Source organism: Vicugna pacos, chromosome 8 (genome assembly GCF_048564905.1).
Source record: "Vicugna pacos chromosome 8, VicPac4, whole genome shotgun sequence".
In the NCBI taxonomy this organism is placed as follows: domain Eukaryota; kingdom Metazoa; phylum Chordata; class Mammalia; order Artiodactyla; family Camelidae; genus Vicugna; species Vicugna pacos.
The window spans coordinates 58,358,418-58,375,930 of NC_132994.1; the positions used below are offsets into that span (position 1 = coordinate 58,358,418).

The window sequence follows — 17,513 nt, forward strand, 5'->3', positions numbered from 1 at the left end:
AAACAATTAATTCTATTCTTCTTAATTTTTTTCCAGAGAATTAAAAAAAAGGAATAATCATCAACTAATTTTGTAAGGTCGATATAACATTACTACTAAAATTTGCTGGGTTAGTATGAGAAAAAAAAATTTACTACCCCATCCTATTCATAAACAAGAATATAAAATCCTAAAAAAAGTTTATTAACCAAACCCAGGAATATATTAAAAATGTAACTTACCATAATCAAGGGAAGTTTACCCCAGAAATGCAAAACTGACTAAATATTACAAACAGTTAATATAATTCACTGCATTGGAGGAAAATAGTCATATATTCATTTCAACACAGGCAGAAAGTGAATATTCCAAAAAGTGCAACATAAGCTCATGGTAAAATTCTTAGCTAACTATGAACAGAACGACATTTTCTTAAAATATTAAAAGATATTTATGAACAAATTACATCAGCTATTGTACAATGTTGAAATGTTATAATGATTTCCGTCAAGATCAAGAACAAAGCAAAGTAGTTTACACCACTACAGCTTAAGTTATTTTTATGGGGCATACAAATGTCTATCTAGAAAACTCAAAAGAAACTACAGCTAACATAAAATTCAGTAAGTTTATTAAGATTGCAGATATTATACTGTTATAACAATCAATTACATTTTTACAAACAGCAGTAATATAAACTATAATTTCATAGCATGTACCATTAATAGGATTTAAACTATAAAATGGTCAGGAATAAATCCAACAAAAGTTGTTACAGAACTTAAAATAAAAAGTTTATAGCATTATATTGGAAGATTTAAAAGTAACTAAATAAATGTAGAAATGGCTCATAATGATGCAAATCTTTACTGACTAAGGCTGTGGAATAAATGTAATTCTAATGGAAATCTCAAAAGATATTTTGTGGAAATTTACAAGCTGATTCTAAGTTGTACTGGAAATAGCACAACCTGAAGAACAGAGTAGCCTTACTGACAACTGGAACACGATAGGACCTCCCAAAACACGTATGCACACACACAGACACACATGGACACACACACTTGAAATGGCAAGAAAACAAATTTAATTTACTTTCTTGCCATATATAAAAAATTAGATATAATTTAAAATAAATAGTTCAAAATAAAAGTAAAAGACAAAGCTATAGCATCTTTAGGGGTCAGTATAGGAGAAAGTCTCACAAGGTAGAAAGGAATTTCTTAACCAGGATAGAGAGATTATTAAACATAAAGGAAAATATGAATAAAAACAAGTACATTCAAATAAAGTATTCTTGTTCATTACATTTTACTAGAGAAGTTGGAAAGGTAGGTTGTAAGTTGACAGCTGTATAAATCTGGACTTTACAGTCCTCTGGAAATGGCAATTCTGAATCTCCAAGGATCATTTTAAAAAATTGTGCGCTTTTAAGCAAGTTCAAGTCTTTTCCCCAAACGGGATTTACAGCTTCTTCCTCTTCATAATAAGACTTTGTATTTATCACCATTAAAAGTCTGAATTTTAAACAGATTCTTGGACTGGTGTCTCATGCCCATCACCTTGCTCAATTTTAGCACCTGTCTCATCCCCACTAGCTTTTCAGCACTACCTCCTTTACCATGATGCTCCATTAGTTTTCCCAATTCAAACGTGGGCTTCTATAGCATGTTTACTTTTCTAACAGACATCACAGAGAAGATAAATAGACTGGCAAGTCTTTTCTATATCTTTTCCAGTGTTGTCTGCACTCAATTTGCTAATCATTTCTTTCAAGTGACCTGTCTACAACTTTTGGGTCATGATTTCCATCACCTTCTTCTGGATTTTGGGGACCTGTGGTCCTGAGCTTAAGAGGTCTTTTGTTATGTTTTCTCAGTAAAACCAATACAGACTAGACAAGTCAGATAACCATCAGCAGAATTGATTTCAATATGAGCTTCAATCATAGTCTGCCCTTTTTAGACCATAAGAGCACATTTTGTCACTGGTAAGATTCATGTCATAGAAGCTGGACAGGCAGATTTTGCCCAGAACATCCTCAGTAATTAGCTTGAATTTTCTAGATGCAGCTTCATCATTCTGAAGATCAGCAAGGTTCACTTCAAAAACATTACCCTTGAGGTCATCAGATGCAATCTTGGTTCCTTGAGACTAGTGTTTTTCCAACATTACTTGCACTGAACATAGTTAATTACTGCTTTCACGTCATACCAATATGTCTTAGAAAATGGCCCAATTACATTTTTCTTGGCCCCCTTTTTGCTTCCAAATGTAAAAACAACCATGGTGCTGCTCTGAGAGCCAAAGGCTTATACTCATTTTATTTTGCAATTGATACAGGCAACACAAAGTTCCTCCAGGCCAATCTGTAAGCTCCAGAAAAGGAAACTACCTAGATTTTTTTTTAGAGCCCTTGTATTCAATGGGTAAAGAACCATCATTCCATCATTTCTCTGTAACTTCCAAAAACAATTTTTTTAATCAAAAGCAATTTAGAACACAAAAAATACTTGTATTGAGGAAATGATAAAGATTACAGCAACATGCTGCTGTGGTCTGAATGTTTTGTGTCCCCAACAAAATTTGTATGCTGAACTCTTGATACACATTATGACGGTACTAGGTAGTGAGGCCTTTGTGAATTGCTTAGGAAATAAAGCCCTCATGAATGGGATTGGTGCTTTTGTAAAAGAGATCCCACAGAGTTAAATTAGCTCACCCTTTCTGACCTGGAGGAAGGTCTTCAGCCAACTGTGCTGGCACCCTAATCTCAGACTTTCAGCCTCCAAAACTGTGAGAAATAATTTATGTGGCATTTTGTTATAGCAGCCTGAACTAAGACATGTGGCTTATTTAAGATTTTATGTTATTTGAAAGGTTCCAAGATGATTTTTTCAATATAGACTTGTGGGTATTTCTTTCCACCCTCCTACTATCAAATAAAAACCAATCTGGTTCTTTAAACTAAAATCGTAATTGTTATATTTCTCTAGTTTCACTAGCTTAATATGTTACTTTACAGTCACTCTTCAGTTTTGCCTTGTCCAATTATTAGCATAAGGATTTTTAAGCATATAAATATCCTATGATGTGTAAGAATAATTTTAATAGTGAAATGTTATCACTTATTTTATAGTTATTATTGCCAGTCATTCTAATACAATAATAACGTCTAATAAATTGGCCACAACTTGGAAACTGTCCTGAATGAATCAATATAATCGGTCAGCTTCTTGGTTGTCATAGAAACTGATTATAGTAAGTATATTTAATGCAACACACATTTTATGCATAAATGATTAACCTACTAAAGTTTAAAAATGAGCCTAATCAAAACCATGTTTACTACAACTTTCATCATCACTCTATATTTTATCTATCTGAGATATATTTATTTTTAAATTTGAACCTATATATATATACATTATATATATAATATTGGAATGAATAGATAAAGAATGTATTTTAGAGATAATAACTTGAAATAGCTAAGCAGAGTTTTCTTTGCAAATATTCACGATCCAGTCAAGGAAATATTTTGTCATTCAAAGGTTTCATCCATAAACCATTAGAGCAAAATTATATGAGTCATTATTTTACATAAAGTGCATTTTATAAATTCCTTCTTTTCCTGTGCTTGAATAAATATAGCAATGAAACATAAAAATATTATAATCCAAAGCAAGGAGCTTCTTTATCTCAATACTGACTATTCCTAAGTCTACTGTAAAAGTAAGGTATTTTATATTAAAAAAATCGTTTCTCATTCAGAAGAAGAACTGGAAGAAGTATGAGTACACTAAGAATACCCAATATATGTATATGTGTATATAGAGAGAGAACAGTAGTATAAACATGTACCCATCACTCAACTTCAATGAATAAAAATACATGACCAGTTTTGTTCTATCTTCATCCCTAGTAGTTAACCCTACCTCACATTGTTTAGGGAGCTAAACCAAGATGTTATTTCATTCTTCCTTACAACATTTTATATGTATCTCTAAAAAAAAGCAGTCTTTCAAAAACATGATTATATCATCAACTATCATAAAAAATTAGTTCCTTATTATCACCAACTATCCAATGAGTTTTCTGATTTTTCCAATTGTCTCACAGAAGTTTTCCAGAAGATATTTTGGAATCAGTATCCAAATAACTTCTATGCAATAGAATTAAGCAGTGTGTCTCTTAGATTTCTCTTCATGTATTTATCTTTTCCTCCTTTTAATTCCCCCCCCCCGTGAATTTGTTGAAAAAAGATAAGGAAAGTTATTTGTCCTATATCGTTTCACACAGTCAAAATTTTCCTGACTGCCTCTGTGGTGTCTTTTAACATGTTTATCTGTCTTATCCTTTGTGAATCAATAGTCAGGTCTAGATTCAGTTTTGAATTTTAGAAAGAATTCAACATAATAGATGTTGTGTACTTGGGTCAGGAGGCCATAATGACCGGTTATCTTGATTTTATTCTAGGAGAAGTCATTGATGATAATTACCTCTATACATTAAGGATTTTGAGGTTGTAAAATGGCAATATACTAATTCTAATTTTCTTATTCATTTGTTGGTTGAGATATTTCTATGAAAGAAATTCCCTCATGAACTCTATCATTACCATAAAATACAGTGTAAATAGGAGAAAGGGAATAAATGCTTGATTTATCTTTTAACAGCTTTTAGAATAATAAATTATTTTCCTAGCATCTTCCAAGAAAGTCCATTAAGACTGTGTGTTTGTGTGTATTATATAGTAATATTTAATATTTAAGCCGTAGCCATTATTTCTTTTATGTTTAACTTATATATTAATAATAGCTTAATTATTTTTACAGGCATTTGAGAACTTGAAATACATATTTATAAACACAATCTAGGCTTTGTGTGTGTGTGTTACTTCAATTATGAATAATTATGAATAAGTAAGACTATATGGCTTTTCCTTTTCAATACACTATTATGTAAAGTTGACTTTTACAAGTTTTATGATTGACTTTTATTATGATTTCAACTTTACTGCATCAACTAGTGCTTTCCAATATATTTTATTGATAATTATAAAAATTTCTATGTTTCAAAATATGAGACCTGAAAGGGGCAGATGATACGGTGTGAGAAGCTTGCTTGAATGTACATTACAAAGAAAATATATATGGTATCTGATATATGGATTAGAGTTTAGATAACAAATATATTTATTTACATGTATACTATATATAATCTTTATAATTTCTTACATGGAAAAATTATTTCTATTATGTGCACATAAAGGAACACATTTTGTCTTTATCATTTAACATCATTAAATATATCCTCGTATTTTAAAGAACCAGGGAACTTAAGTTTACATTTTCCCTCTTGTAAGATTCTTAATTTAAAAACTTCAAACTTCAAAATTATTTTAAAACTCTGACTATTCTAATATTGATTTCTTTCTTAATAGCCAGGGTAACCAATCATTTAAAGAGAAATGGAAATGATTAACTCAATTTGAACAACAAATTTGTGATTTAAGTATAGTTACATTCAACTATTTGCAACAGATTTTAATACTGTGTTTATTTCTATTGTTCTATTAAAGTATTTTGAAGATAAGTACTGTAATTTATAAAGGACTTAGCATATACCAAATTAGAATATAAACTTGCTGCTTTTAATCAAGAAGGTTGGCTATGTGATTTCTGAAGTCATTAAAATATGTTAATAAAAATTATATAGAAGTAAGAACATTTGGAATTAGTTTTTAAGATTAAAATTTATAACTTAAATAATATAAATACAAATAAATTTGTAGATTTATAAACCCTTTCTTTAAGAGATTAATCTTTAGGAGTGCTGCGTGCAGGATAGTGAGACTGTGCTAGTTAACAAAATGACAATATAATTATTCTGCCCAGGAGATGTGCATGTCATATTTGCATATATGTGATATAACTGTATCATTTTTTTCCTCAACTGATTGTAAGATGTATTGCATTGAGTAATGCAGTGTATATGTCAAATCACTCTCTCAGCCCATTTACTAACAAGTGCAGGGAGATCAATATTCAGACACTGTACTTACTAACAGCTTAAGAAAACCTTGCAGGTTTTATGAGCTATAGTCTATGCAACTTCTCCCAAAATAATGAGATGTGAAGTGACTGGCCAACGATTACATCTTTGACTCAAAATTAAAGGTTTATTTTCTTAACGTTGTCTTCATGAAGAATCCCCAAATAAGAGAATTTATGTCCAAATTATCTAACATAAGTGCAAAAAGAATTTAAAAGAAACACTGAACAATTAAAAATATTTAATGCACAGTGTGTCCACAGGTACCATGCTAATTGCTGATTATAAACAGAATAGTTATATACTTTATCTTCTAAAGCAATATAGTTTGAGAGTAAAAGTGGGCACTAGTAATAATTATTGGATACTGAAACAATGTATGCAAAACAAGTCTGTCACAGGTAACAAGGACATCATGGTTACATTGAAATAATTAGAACAAATTGGTCCCTATCTTCTTAGAACTCATGAAAGTATGATAGCTATTTTATACATAAACAATTCAATATAAATTTCCAAATTATTTAAGCATTAAACAGTCATAATTGTAATGGAACTGAGTATGATAAGAACAAGACTATATTATCAAGCCTGCTACCCATGTCTGCAGTATTATGTGGCAATCATATTTACCATTAAAACCCTTGTCTTATAACATATATTTTAACCTCCCTCTGCAATTACAATGTTTTCCAGCAGATGGTAGACAATAAAAGCGGGAAGCAGAGAGATTAACAGAATTAAAAGAAATAAAATTAAATTGAAACAAAATGCAAATTTTATAAATTAATTATAGCTAGAGATACCATTATGCATCTAAAAATTCTATGTATCAAATAAGCACAAATGACCATTTTAAAATTTCTTTTTCAAAACAAATATTGTTCCAGTATTGAGTCTGTGCAAATTCTTTGGGGATAACTTGGATTTCTAGGCCTCTGTAACTGTTACATAATAGACAGGAAAATGTAAATGGAGCACTGGGATCAATGTTCATTTTTTCATAGATGATTCACAAACATGTGAATACAGACTTATTTTAAATATTCCTAAGTCATTGCTTATTTAAAAGAAGCATTATGATATTCAAAAATATAATTTTTAGAATATGCATTTTGTGACATTCTTTTTAAAAAAATCCATCCATCCTTCTTGTCTTGCGAAAATACAATACATGGAATTATTTCCTCTGTGTTGAGTCCTCTTCCCTAGCCTTGTTAGTGTTGCTTTGTACATGAAGTATTCATTATTTGCAAAAACCAATTATCATCCCTGTCTGGATACATTAAGATTTTTTTCTACAAGTCTTTTCCTCTCTATCACATTTATAAGCAACAGTTTATATGAATTATTCATAATTTCCATATTGTAGGGAAGTTTTTTTTATTAAATTTGATCATAATAATAGTTATTACCCCAGTCATGGCAGTTTTATGAGTCTTCTTCAATGCCATTACCTGGAAAGATTTCAATCAAGAAATATAAAAGATGCAAATCAATTTCCATAATAAAATTAAACTGTACCATCTACTCCTTCATTCCGGCAATAGAGCTGATTGACAGCCTCTTCCTGATAGCTGGAGCAGATAACATTCAGACACAGAAACAGAGAATGGCAGAGTATTTGCTCTTAAGAATTTTCAGTGGCTTTTTCTTCATTGTTGCTATTTGGTGCTTGCTAATCTCCCTGAAACATAATATTTAACTCTGAGTCCATATACAAATTTGTTTCCAAGCATAGTATTTTCTTCCCTAAAGGTAGTTGATTTCCTCTAGCAGTTGTGCTTATAACAAAATAAACACACTATCAAGTGTTATGATATTGTTTTCCTCCCAATGACAGTGTAACTTCACTTTGTATAACAAAAATGCTCTGTTATTGGGAGAAAAGAACGATTCATTTGCTTATGGGTGTCAATTTTTTAATAAAAAGATCAGATTTTTATGGTAAGAATTTTCTTCTAAGAAATATGTATCAGATTTTGCTCTCACAAAATGAGGGGAGGGGTCCACTTAAGTCTATGTAACTTCTTCCAAAAGAAGTTAGATTGAGAAAATTTTGTCTGAGAGCAGAATTGTTGTGAATGTGTGCTGTATGTGCCCTGGTTTAGAAGAGAGGGTCTGTCAGCCCATGACCACACTTGCAGGTGTGGAGGGCAGGTGACTGGAGAGCAACCATCGAATTCCATTCTTCCCTTCAATTCCCAGGATTGAACAGAATATGAGACGGCAACAATGACCTTTTACAAGAATAACTCTTCAATATAGTTTAAGGCGATGGCACTAGAGATCTTACAACTTAAATCTTTATCATTCTATTAACATATATCCAGTTAATAACACGGGCTTGACATCGAAAATCTCTTCAGCTTAATATCTTTACTTTTTGCATAATGTACTTTCACAAATACTTCTGTGTTTTGCCGTAGTATTAAAATACAACTTCAGGATTAGAAACAAATCATTTTCAGGGAAGCAGGATAGAAAACGTAAAGTTCACTTGGCAGCAGCAGTGGTCATCAGATGGTGTCATCATGCTAACCCTACTACTTATCTTTCATGCATTAACTTGGACTTTACTAAACATATACTAAACTATGTTTGTCAAAAATGATGTAATGTCTTAATAGAGAAAATAAAATAAAATACATACCCTGGGTCACGTTTCTTCCTTTTTTTCTTTTAACTTTTTATATTTAAGTCAAACCACAGGGACTAAGGTTAAACAGCACTATGGGGAAACCTAATTTGAGATCTTACATTTTAGTAAATCTTTACATCAGGTTTTTGTTGTTGGGTTTTTTATTTATTTTGTTTTCTTCTTTCCTCAATATGAGAGGAATCCAACTACTTCAGTTTCTGCAAAGTGCATTCTAAAGCCTCCTCTTCCTATAGCAACAAGGACACAGTACTCAAACTATGTTGTGAGAATTTTTCAATTAATATCCTGAATGTCATTATGAGCAATTAATTAATGTTTTAAAATTAATTAGTGCAGTAAAAATAACCGCTAACACTATTACTACATGCAGTAGATAGAAAATGTACTTTACCTTGTTAATATTTGCTTTTATATCTGTTTTAAACTTTAAGAAAAATATTCAGAAAATAATTTTTTTTAAATGCAAACTGAATCATCCTCTGCTTGTTATTAGAATTAATTTGTTTTGTTTTTAAATAAGATCTGGTCTTGAAGAGATTTGACAGCAGAGTAAAAATAAGTCCCTGAATCTTCCCTTTACCTGACTTCCATGTGAAGATGTTTCTAAAAGAAAAATAAAATGGGCTACAAATAGGCAGCAGCTATTTTCTCAGCCAATTCAGTTTTGAAATTCTCTGATAGGTTATGTGCCCTTCATGTTTGTTCATCTTGAAAATTCATCTTAGTTTACTCTACATACTTCACTTTCTCAGATATAAAAAGAGCCTCTGATGGTCCATGCAATTCCTGCTACTCGACTGAGTGATTACCCAGCACTGGAGGAACATCTTATGTCTGGCTGCTTCGCTGAAAATGCTTTTCCTTTTCATATGGAAAAAATCAGTTAAAACAAGTCAACCTTATCCAAATATATTTTTATTCAAGACTCTCTGCAGCTGACTTTATTTATTTTTAATATTTATAGACTAAAAGATGACAATATAACTAACAAATACATTTGTAGTTCAGTTTTGCAAAGACTTACTCAACTGAAACATTTGTTTTGGAAGAAAATAACTAAGGTTTAGAGAATTCCTAAATCTCTTGTGAAGTCCATTAGGCATGAAATAATGTTATCATTTATTCATTGAAACCCAACTATAGACAGATGAGAATCTGCTGATAGAACAAAAAGTAAATACGTAAAAATTTCCCTAGGAAGCTTCTAGAAATGTAAAAATTTTCCCAGTAGGAAGTCTATACAGTACTAAGCAGTTTAAGCACAGTCACAACCAAATGAAGTGGCTCAGTTACCTATGCTATTTCTGACCTGGATTTATTAATAAAGAAATTGTAAATATTCTTCAGATTTGCCAGAATAGCTTGGTTGAACAGCTGGTTATGACAGTTGTTTTTTTCCTCTGATTTTGTTTGCTTTCTTATTCTTCCATATATACTGACAAAGCAGTCCAAGTGGAAATTCATTTACACAAGTTAGAACATTTTTTCTTTCAAAAAACCAGGGAATGACTATGCGCTAACTAATATTAAGCAAAAGTATTACTGAATTGCATGCTATTCTGAAGGCAAATATTATAAAGGTGTGGTGTTTATGTGTGTGCTTGTATGTGTACCAATGTGTATATGCATGTTAACATGGCATCCACCAGTTCTAGGAAGCAGCTTAAGCTTGAAGAAATACAAAAATCTTATTCCATGGTCACTAGGAGTATTCATATTAAAGATTTCAGAATCCACTGTTTACTCTTCCTGGTCAATCATAACCTTAATCCAGTGCTATTATGAAGCCATTGACAAAACTACTCTTTATTATTTCATATATTTAAGGGATATAAGTAAGTAACAAATAGGAAATAAAAATTTTAATCTAATCTAATTTTTAAATGTTAAAGTTTTTCTAAAAAGTGCTGATACCTGTTTAGCTAAAATTTACTAAGCTATATTCTTTAGCAAATGCAAGAATATGAACATCAAATTACTTGGAAAGGATGATGGAAAGGCAGTGAAACTGACAAATGATTCTTACTAACTATACATATTACAAAATAAATTTAAATAAATATAAACAACTTTGTGTTGGAATAGAGAAATGTATAAAAAAGGTAAATGGTGCACCTCTAGACTTTCTTTTCTTTAGAGACAAAAGTGGTCCACTAATGAGAAGGGGCGTATCTTAGTATTTTGGCATCCATCAAGGAAAATGATTTCCAACATGGGACTTTTAAGAGAAGCCTGTGGCTCACCTAGTCAGGAAAATATTCAGAAATGAAATACTGGATTTTTTACCTTTATTAATATGTAAGACCCCAGATATGAATAACATGTAGTTAATTAGCGACACTTAGCTTATGTTATCATTGTATTTCCATGAATTTCCTCAAAAGGGATAAGAAAAGCATTTTTATATTATAGCAACACAATGTTTTTGTGGAAGTTAAATACTCATTTCAATTAGCACACATATTTATCATGCACTAAGGGTCTTAGGGCCTTAATCAACACCTGTTCTTAAATGTGATTTTAAAATAAGCCACAGTAATGCAAAAAATAAATAACTATGGTAAGTCTACTTTTAGTTTTTTGAGGAATCTCCATACTGTTTCCCATAATGGCTGCACCAAACTACATCCCTACCAGCAGTGTAGGAGGGTTCTCTTTTCTCCACAGCCTCTCCAGCATCTATTATTTGTGGACTTTTAAATGATGGCCATTCTAACTGGTGTGAGGTGATACTTCGCTGTACTTCTGATTTGCATTTTTCTGATAATTAGCAATATTGAGCATTTTTTCATGTGCCTGTTGGCCATTTGAATGTCTTCATTTGGAGAATTGCCTGTTTAGGTCTTCTGCCATTTTTGGATTGGGTTGTTTGCTTTTTTGTTATTAAATTGTATAAGCTGTGTATATATTCTGGAAATGAAACCTTTGTCAGTCTCATCATTTGCAAATATTTTCTCCCATGTCATTTTGTTTTGCTTAACTAAAAATAGACTTACAATATGACCTAGCAATCCCACTCCTGTGCATACATCCGGAGGGAACTCTAATTCTAAAACATACATGCAGCACAAGGTTCATAGCAGCACTGAATACAATAGCCAAGACATGGAAACAACCTAAATGTCCGACAGATGACTGGATAAAGAAGTTGTTATATATTTACACAATGGAATACTACCCAGCCATAAAAAATAATACAATAATGCCATTTGCAGCAACATGGATGGACCTACAGATCATCATTCTAAGTGAAATAAGCCAGAAAGAGAAAGAAAAACACTGTATGATATCACTCATATGTGGAATCTAAAAAAAGAAAAGAAAAAAGAGGACACTAATTAACTCATCTACAAAACAGAAACAGACTCGCAGACACAATAAACAATCTTATGGTTAATGGGGGAAACGCGGGTGGGAAGGAATAAATTTGGGAGTTTGAGATTTGCAAATGTTAGCCACTATGTATAAAAATAGATAAATAAAAAAATTTTTCTTCTGTATAACACAGAGAACTATATTCAATATCTTCTAATAACCATTAATAAAAAAGAATATGAAAATGAATATATGTATGTATATGCATGATTAGAACATTGTGCAGTACATCATAAACTGACACATTGTAACTGGCTGTACTTCAGTTAAGAAATAATAAATAAGTAAACCCCATACTTTTGCAGTTTGAGGCTATGGCTCTAATATTCTGCTTTGTGCTCTTTCTTTATACCATAATTAAACACAGAGAATGGGATTTACTAACATTTTAGAGTCAGAGTGAGGGTGTATATTGTATATGTTGGAAATAGAATTTTTAGAAACCCAATATAGGTAAGGGCTGAAATGGATGAGCATGGACTTTGTATGTACATGTACATGGATATAGTATCAGCAATAAAAATGGGCTCTGGCAGAAAGTACTGTGATAGTCTAAGTGGACTACAATTGTAGTTGTACAAGTCTTCTCCTGATTATAAAACAAAACTCTAGTCCAAATCAAGTTCTCTTCAAGCATGGGGTTTCAAAATGCTAATAGAACAGGCCAATGTGGGATAACAACATGACAATGTGTTAAGTCTTACTCTAACCAAAGCAGACTTAAAAAACCAGATTTAAGAAATTAAATCAAGGTAAAGAGTTTCATATTAGCACAATACATTAAAAGATGACAACTGTTGTCTCTGGTTTGAATCACATAGACAGTATCATCAAGTCTTATACTCTAAGACAAAATCTGCAAACTCTAATATTCTAAAACAGTACTTTTTTTCCCTTGTGTTTGATAACATTACTTTAAACATTGAAAGAGTATTAGAAACAGTATAATGCTGATGGAAAAAAAAGAATAAACCTATGATGTTTGTATTTAAAAAGCAATATGTATAAATAAAATAACATTTTGCTATCAGTATACTAATTTGCATATTTTACAATATTCTGGAATATTTAAAATATGAAAAGTTACGGTTTGGCATTAAAACTTTTGGTTTTATCAGATTTTGGAAAAACTGTATCAAATGAATTTGTGATCAATGATTCAATATTTAAGACAATTCATTGATAAGAAGCTGAAGCTGTTATAGTCCCAGCTATGTGATTAGTATTACATTTTAGAAAAAAATTTCAATAGAATAACACCTAATAAATGAAGTGTTAAATTATGAATAAAAATGTGTTGAATATTCCTTTCCATGTAAATGAAAGCTCCCTGGGGTACTCTAAAATATTAAGAACAACATGTAACACTGAAGAAATGAAAACACACATCAGGACTGAGCAAACATCTTATTATTCAAGAATAAGTAAATATTTTTAAAATAATGAGAACACAGCCCTGGTGATGACAGGAACAATGTGCTTTCAGAAAAAATATGACAGACACATTTAGGAAGTATTTGTTCTAGTTCACAATAGAATTCAAGAAAGCATGAAATCTATAAAACCAACAGTGAAAGACAAGAACACAATAAAAAGCCATTCAAACAGATAAAAAAAGAGAGCTGATGAGAAGTGGCAGGCAAAAATAAGGATACTTCAGGGCTTAAGCAATGAAAATATAGAAAAACAATGAGATACTTCAAGTCATATTGGATTCAAAAATGTATAATCATCATTTAAAAAAATCATTATTATGTAAAAGGCCAAATTCAGGAAGGCCTTTAGATTACAAAGACAAGGTCAAATACAAGATAAAATAGAAGAAACTTACTCAAATGTAGGAGAGGCAATATAAATTCAAATTATGGATTATTAGTATTTCTAAAGGATAAAATTAATTCATAGAGGTAACAATATTAATAGAAATCTTTCCTGTACTAAACAAATTCATAAACTCACATTTATAAGCATTAATTCAGGGAAGATTCATGGTTATACACAAATCTGTTGGCCTCAGATTTATTTATAATGATAAATGCCAGGGGAAGAAAAGAGGAAAAGGTACGTATCTCTGAGAGATAATTTCAGAAGTTCAAGAATTTATACTATTTTTGTTTATGACAAAATAATAAAATATATGATATGCAAGAGTTAGAATCCTTGAAAAGAGAATATGAAAACAAATGACATAAAAATTAACTCTGATTTTAAAACGTCAGAACTGAGGAAGTAGTAAGTTACAGATGATGCAGAGTTTAAAATAAAACACTCAAACCCTCAAATTATCATGCTCAAAAATAAGTATAGAAGAATATATATGAAATGAACAAAACACCTGTATTGATAGTAGACTAGGACTATGGTATTAACCAGTTAAACAAATTAATCCAAGAAATATCTTTGGATATCTGTTAGGAAGTGCCCAGAGGGCACCAGATTAATGGCAAAACCCAGTTTATTCATTTTCTAGGGCTGACATAACAAACTAGCACCTACTGGGTAATAAAAAAAAGAGAAGTTTATTGTCTCAGTTCTGAAGGCCAGAAGTCCAAAATCAAGGTGTTGGTAGGGTTATAGTCCCCCTAAACTGTAGGGGAGGGGAATGCTTCCTTGCCTCTTCCCAGCTTCTGGTGCTCTGCCCACTATCTCTGGCATCCCTTGGCTTGCAACTACACAACTCCAATCTCCACCTTCACTGCCACATGACATTCTCCCTGATGTCTCTGGGTCTTCAGATGTTCATCTTCTTATGAGGATACCAGTCATAGGGTTAGCAGCCCACCCTATGTCAGTATGACCTCATCTTAACTTAAGTAATTTTATGTGCAATGACCCTATTTCTAGATAAGATCGCATTCTGCTGTAGTGGGAGTCAGGCATAATTCAACCCATAACACTCTGGGTTGGCCTAAAACACTTCTTCTTGCAGAGAAAAAGGAGAGAAGGGGATGAAATTCACAGTCCCTGTTTTGATTTCCTACTCTTTACCCCACTGGTGAGGGAGGTTTTCCTGTCTTACTGCTGCAGCATGGCCAACACATGACACTGAACACTGAACAGATGAGATCAATAACAATTTTTTAGTCATATATACTCACAACCCAGGGGTGGAGCATACCACACAATGCAGGACCACATGGGGACTGCATATGGGAACAGAGTAAAGAAAGGGAAATAATGAGAAGGAACAAGAGGATGAGGTGAACCCCTGGTTCCTGTAAGAAGATAAGATTGGCTTGTTTGAATAATTCCACAGGCTGGCAAGGAACTGAAGCCTGCCACTCAGAGATAAGCATGCACTATGCCTCATCTCCATGATAAGAAAAGTTATTTAGCTAGGAGATATTATCCATGTGTGCAAAGTAGGTTGAGTGACTTGCAGTTAGACCTTTTGATTTTATCAGATATCAAGACAGCACATAATACAGAATTTATTTTTTTAATGAAGGTACTGGGGATTAAACACAGGACCTCATGCATGCTAAGCATGCACTTTACCACTGAGCTAAATACTCCTACTCCCCCAGTTGGTGGGAATATAGTTTGGTGCAGCCATTATGGAAAACAGTATGGAAATTCCTCCAAAAACTGGAAATACACTTACCCTATGATCCAGCAATTCCACTCCTGGGCATATATATGGAGGAAACTCTAATTCAAAAAGATGCATGCACCTCAGTGTTCATAGCAGTACTATTTACAATAACCAAGACATGGAAACAACCTAAATGTCCACAGAGAGATGAATGGACAAAGAAGATGTGGTATATTTACATGATGGAATACTACTCAGCCATAAAAAAGAATAAAATAATACCATTTGCAGCAACATGGATTGACCTAGAGATTGTCATTCTAAGTGAAGTAAGCCAGAAAGAGAAAGAAAAATACTGTATGATATCACTTATATGTGGAACCTAAAAAACAGTAAACATCTCTGTGTAAGTGGACGTAAGTTTCCAGCTCCATTTGGTAAATATCAAGGAGCCTGATTGCTGGATTCTATGGTAGGAGTATCTTTAGTTTTACAAGGAAATGCTAAACTATCTTCCAAAGTGGCCATAACATTTTGTGTCCCCACCAGCAATGAATGAGAATTCCTGCTGCTCTACATTTGGAGTTGTGGGTGTCCTAGATTTCAGCCATTCTAACAGATGCATAGTGATATCTGATTGTTGTTTTAATTTACATTTCCCTGAAATCATATAACATGGATCATTTTTTCATATGCTTATTTGCTATCTGTACATCTTCTTTGGTAAGGTATCTATTAAGACCTTTGGGTCATTTTTTAATCAGGTTGTTAGCTTTCTTACTATTGAGTCTTAAGAGTTCTTTGCATATTTTGGAATGTAGTGCTTTCTATAGATCTTTTGAAATTTTCTCTCTGTGACATGTCATCTTATTTTCTTGACATAGTCTTTTGCAGAGTAGAAGGTAATTTTTAATGATGCCCAGATTATCCGTTAAGTCTTACATGGGTCATGCCTTTGGCACTGTATCTAAAAAGTCATTGCCATACCCAAGGTTATCTACAATTTAGCCTCTGTTATCTCCTAGGAGACCAATCATCTTTGCTCCATTATACTGTATTTGACCCTTCATCAATGATCAGCTGAGTTTAATTATGGGAGTCAATTTATAAGATCTCTATTCTGTTCCATTGATTTATCTGTTTATTATTTTGCTAATATAACACTGTTTTGATTACTCTAACTTTATAGTAAGTCTTGAAGTCAGATAGCATCAGACCTCCAACTTTGTTTTCTCCCTTCAATATTATGTTGGCTATTCTGGGTCTTTTTACTAGTTTGTCAATATCCACAAAATATCCTGCTGGAATTTTGATTGGGACTGCATTGACTCTATAGCTCAATTTGGGAAAAAGTGGCATCTTCAAAATGTTGAGCTTTCCTATCCATAAACATGGAATATCTCTTCATTTCTTTAGTTCTCCTTTGATCTCATTCATCAAAGTTTTGTAGTTTTCTTATTATGGATCTTCTAGATTATCCTGTTAGATTTATATCTAAGTATTTCATTTTTTAAGTGCTGATGTAAATTAGATTTTGTTTTTAATTTCAAGTTCCACTCATTCATTGATAGTATATAGGACAGCAACTGACTTCTGTATCTTAAACTTGTATCTTGCAATCCTGATATAAACATTGAGTTCCAGGAGGTTATTTTTTGGTAAACTCTGTCAGATTTTCTACACAGACAACCACATTACCTGTGAAAAAAAGACAGTTTTTCTCTTATGTATATATATTATGTATTCTCCAATTTGTATATATTCTCCAATCTGTATGTATTTTATGTCCTTTACTTGTCTTACTGCATTATCTACAACTTCCACTACGATGCTGAAAAGAAATAGTGGTAGGAGTCATTTTTGCCTCTCTTAGCTGATCTTAGTGTGAAAGCTTGGAATTTCTTA

The 17,513-nt window shown here is 32.1% G+C and overlaps 1 pseudogene; it reads right to left on the reverse strand.

Annotated features, from left to right (window-relative positions):
• Positions 1 to 1,503: 1,503 nt before the first annotated feature.
• Positions 1,504 to 2,267, reverse strand: LOC102533622 (small ribosomal subunit protein eS1 pseudogene; annotated as a pseudogene).
• Between the last annotated feature and the right edge of the window lie 15,246 nt (positions 2,268 to 17,513).